We start from the raw sequence: 5,742 nt of genomic DNA on the forward strand, positions 1-5,742 counted from the left end.
AAAGGTAATGGTAATTACAACAATATGAATGATTAGTGTAAAAATAGCAATAATAATGATAACGATGATAATAATAATGGAAAACATAAAAGAAAGATAATTCATAATACTCTAATCCACAGAAAACAAATAAACATTACATTTGAAACATGAAGAGATGCATCTTCCACAGGTCGATGCATCAGTGTTTGTAAATATTCAAACTCATTAACTTCCATCCTTGTAAACATTCCTCCGTGGTGTAACGGTTAGCACGACGGTCTCTGAATCCGTAGACCCGGGTTCGATTCCCGGCGGAGAATAAGCTGGGATAATATTATTTAATTTTCGTGTTTGTTTACTTGACTTGTAAGCAAGACTCCAAGAAATAAAAGAAGAAATGATAATAATTTTAATAATTATATCACTAACAATATTGATGATAATGATAATGAAAATAGGAATAATGATGGTAATGATAACATGAAAACAATAATAAAAAAAGGTTCTGTGATAATAATAATAGTATTAGTGATAGTAATAAAAATAATAATAATGATAACAATTGTAATGATAATGATAATAAAATGATATAAAAGGTGATAATGACAATGATAATAAAAGTATTATTAATAGTAATGATGATCATAAAAACAGTAATAACGACATATGTAACAATAATAATTACCATAATAATTATAATACTAGTAATTATAACAATGATTATCATAAGAACAATGACAATAAGAATAATAACAACACAATAGTTATAATAATAATAATAATGGCAATAAGAATAATAATATTAATTATAATCACACTAACAATATAAAGATAATGATTGATATAATATCAATGATAAAAATGCCGATGGTTAATCGTAATATAAATACCAATGTTAATAATAATAATAATAACAATAATAATAAGTATCATAACAATAATTATCATAATAATAATAATAATAATAATAATAATAATAATAATAATAATAATGATAATAATAATAATAATAATAATAATAATAATAATAATAATTACAATAGTGATAAAAATGATTTTGAAAATAGTAAAAATAATGATAATAATAAAAACAACAATAGCAATGATGATAAAAATGAAAATAAGAATAACAATATTCAATATAAAAAAGAAATAATAATGATAATAATAAAAAGAGGAAATAATGATGATAACTAAAAATAATACTAGTGATAATAATTATGACTATGATGATGATGATGGCAATGGTAATGGTGATGATGATGGTGATAAAGAGAACAATTGTAATATTTATAACAACAATATTAATGATAATGTTTATAATGATAATAATAACAATAAAAACAACAACAATAATAATGATAATAATAAAGATAATAATAACAATTAAAACAACAACAATAATAATGATGATAATAAAGATAATAATATACATAATAATGATGATAAAATAGCAATGATAATAAAAATGATTCTAACAATCATGTAAAAATAAAAGAAAAGAAAAGCTATTCATTTTACTCTAACCCATCGAAAAAAGGAAAAGAAAGAAAGAAAGGAAACATATTTAAACATTTGACATACTAAAAGATGCATTTCCACGAATAAGCTTTTTGTGAATATTTAAACTTGAATGATGACCCAATAGTGTCAAACATTCCGTGGTGCAACGGTTAGCACGACGGTCTCTGAATCCGTAGACCCGGGTTCGATTCCCGGCGGAGTATGTATCACTGATTTTTTGTTTTTTTTTTGTTATTTTTTTTTTCTTCATATATAGACAAGGAGCCTTGGAGCCTTGTCTATATGTAAAGGAAGAGAACAAGAAAAAGAAAGGTTTACTGTTATATTCTCCGTTGTCATTTTTATTAGTATTATTTTTTCACTATCATCATCATTATCACCATCATCATTATCAGTTTTATCTTTTTTGTTTTTACTAATATTATTACCATTATAATTTTTTATCATTATCATTACTGTTGATGCTGTTGTCATCATAATTATTTTTGCTATTATTATCATTACCATTATTATTTGTGTTATAATTATTATTATCATTATTATCATTGTTATCTTCATCACTATTGTAGCTTTTTATTACTTTATTTTCATTGTTATTAGTATTGCTATTATTATTATTAATAGCACTTTTATTATCATTGCTTAAAAGAATATTATCATTTTTATTATCATTAATGTTATTTCTGTCTGTATCATTATTGCCATTTTTATTTTTATTGTCATTGGTATCATCATTATGATATTAATATTATTGCTATTATTTTAATTACTTCTATTATTATTATCATTATTATCATTATTATTATTACTATGATTATCACTGATATCAGTTATTGTTATTATGAATATTGCATTTTTTTATTATCACTGTCATTATCATTGATATTGTTATCATTATTATCATTATCATCATCATTATTATTATTGTTGTTGTTGTTGTTGTTACCATTATTATTGTTGTTGTTATCATCATTATTATTATTGATATCATTATTATAATTTTCATTATTATTATCATTATTGTTATTTTTTTGTCATCATTGTTTATATTTTAACTTATTATCATTATTTCTATTTTCATTATTACTATCATTATCATCATTAACGTTGCCATTACTTTAACCATTATCATTACTATCATTGTTATTATTTGTTATTTATTATAATTTCTCTTTTTTCTACCATTTCATTATTTCTGTTTTATTATTATCATCATTAATATTCTTATCACCACCATTATCATCATTATAATTATTATCGTTACTTATTTCAGTCTTGCTTATAAGTGAAAAAAGAAACACGAAAAGAAAGAAAAAGACTCAAAATAGTTGAATCGAACCCTGGTCTTTGGGTTCGTCGCCAGTCGCGCGTGACGTCACACAACAACAATGATAGTACCACGTAATGATAATTATGAAAATAATGATTATGACAGTTATAACAGTATTAATGAGGATAATGATCATGAAATATGAATAATGGTAATGATGATAGAAATACGAATAATGATAAAAAAGCAATAATAATGATAATATTGTTAATAATGATGTTGATAACAATAGCAATGATAGTGTTACGTTCATTCATAAGTTGAGTCATTCACAAAAACGGATGCGCTTGAAGAAGTATCGCTCAATATTTCAAAAGCTTTTTCTATGTGTTTTTTTTTTTTCTTTTTAATGATCTACGGATTAGAAAAGTGTGAATAATCTTTATTTTCTCGTTTGGTTACTCTTTTTTGTATTATCATTATTATCGGCGTCATTATAATTATTGCTATTTCTATAATGTTCATATTGTTGCTATCCTTATTATCACCATAACTGTCTGTTATTATTATTACAATTATCGTAATTAGTATGATTATCATAATTATTTTTATTATGATTATTATCATCATTATCATCATTATCATTACCATTGCTATATTGTTGTTGTTTTTATTCTTATCATTGTTATCATGATTTTATTATTATCATTATGATGATATAATTAGTTTGTTATTATCCTTACTGTTAATATCATTATCACCATTGCTGCCATATTACTAACATTATTTTAACTCTGTTATTATCATTATTATTCTTATCATTATCATTATCATTATTTTTATATTATCATTCCTATTACTATTATTAACATCAACATCATTATCAACAATATTATCATTATTATTTTTATCATTATTCCTATTTCTATCATCATTACCATTATTCATATTTTATGATCACCATCATCATTTATACTGTTATAACTGTCATAATCATTATTTTCATAATTACCATTATTGAAGCCTTATTTATCTATAAAGGTAAAAATACACAAAAGAAAAAAAATAACGACTCATTCTCCACCGGGAATCGAACCCGGGTCTTCGGATTCAGAGACCGTCGTGCTAACCGCTATACCACAGAAGCTCAGTTAATTATCTGCATAAATGAGACCTATTATCGACATGCACTGATGGACGGACATGTTGGAGATGCTTCTTTTCCTGTTTCAAATGCTATATGTGTGTGTGTGTGTGTCTGTGTGTGTGTGTGTGTTTGTGTGTGTGTGTGTGTATGTGTGTGTGTGTTTTATGGACTAGAGTTCTATGAATGATATTTTCCCCCTTTTTTAAATTGCATTATTATCATCAAAAATCATTCTTGCTTTTCGATGGTTATCATTTATATTGTTACCATTATTGTCATTATCATTGTTGTTATTTTTATCATTATCATTATTATCATTATTATCATTAATATCATTATAATCATTATTTTTATCATTATTATTATTATTATTATCATTGTTATCCATATTATTATCATTGTTATTATTATTACTATTACTGTTATTATCATTATTACTATTATTATTTTCATTATCATTATTAGCATGATCAATATTATTTATTGTTATAATTATTATCATTATTATCATTATTATTGTTACTATTATTATCATTATTATTATTAATAATAATATCATTATTACTTTTATTTTTATCGTTATTATCATTATTATTAGCGTTGTTTTTATTGTTATTGTCATTATCACCATTAATTCTATTATTATTTATTAATCATTATCATTATTACTCCTTGCTTTTACGAATTTTATTATTATTCTTATTATCACTATTTTTCATCATTACAATTGCTATTCTTATTATCACAACTAATTACTTTTTTATTATCATTATTTTTGTTGTTGCTACTTCTACCATTATTATCATTGTTATTATCATTATCAGAATTAAAAATATTATTATTTATTATCATTATCATTACCATCACTGTTATCATCATTATTATTACTATTATCATCACTATCATTTCTAATATCATCATCATTATTTATCATTATCATTATTATTTTTAATCATCATTATTTCTATTTGTATTATTATTCCTAGTTTCATTAGTATCATTATCATTGATGTTGGTATAACTTTAATTATCCTAATTATTATAATCATACCTGTAAGTGAAGGGAAAAAAAAACATGAAAAGAAAAATGTTGCGCACTATACTCCGCCGGGAATCGAACCCGGGTCTACGGATTCAGAGACCGTCGTGCTAACCGTTACACCACAGAGGATTTCTCAATGAAAAGAAAATGAGTGACTTATTTATTTATATTGATACCACGGTCTGGAGTGGTATGAATGAACTTTTTCTCTACTATCATTATTACTATTTTTTTTTATTTAATTTCATTTGTATTGGCATTATAAATATCATAATTGTTGTTATTGCTATTATCTTAATCATTTTTATCATCATTGTTATTATAATTATCATTATTATTGATTTTACTATCTATTCTTATTATCATTACTTTTTTGTTATGAATATTTCTATCACAAATTTTATTATTATTATTATTGTCATTTCTGTTGTCATTATCATTATCATTGATATTATTATTACCATCATCGTTATTATTATTGCCATTGCTGTTGTTATTCTAATTGCCATTATTATTGTTATCATGATCATTAATATCATTATATTATTGTTATCATTAATTTGATTATGATCATGATGATTATTATTTTCATCATAATCATTTTTACCATTATGACTATTACTATCATTTCTATCACTACTATAATCATTATCATCTTTACCTTCACTATCATTATTTCCATTGTTATCAATATCAATATCATTATTATTATTATAATATTATTGTCACTATTATCAGTTGTTTTATTATTTATTACCATTATCATCATTGTTGCCG

The 5,742-nt window shown here is 23.0% G+C and overlaps 1 non-coding gene across 1 annotated transcript; it reads left to right on the plus strand.

Annotated features, from left to right (window-relative positions):
- The first annotated feature begins 230 nt into the window (after positions 1–230).
- TRNAQ-CUG (transfer RNA glutamine (anticodon CUG)) lies at positions 231–302 on the plus strand. Its single transcript has one exon. It is a non-coding gene; the product is annotated as a tRNA-Gln (tRNA).
- The last annotated feature ends 5,440 nt before the right edge of the window (positions 303–5,742 follow it).

The sequence above is a fragment of the Penaeus vannamei genome, unplaced genomic scaffold (assembly GCF_042767895.1).
Source record: "Penaeus vannamei isolate JL-2024 unplaced genomic scaffold, ASM4276789v1 unanchor3678, whole genome shotgun sequence".
NCBI classification, from domain to species: domain Eukaryota; kingdom Metazoa; phylum Arthropoda; class Malacostraca; order Decapoda; family Penaeidae; genus Penaeus; species Penaeus vannamei.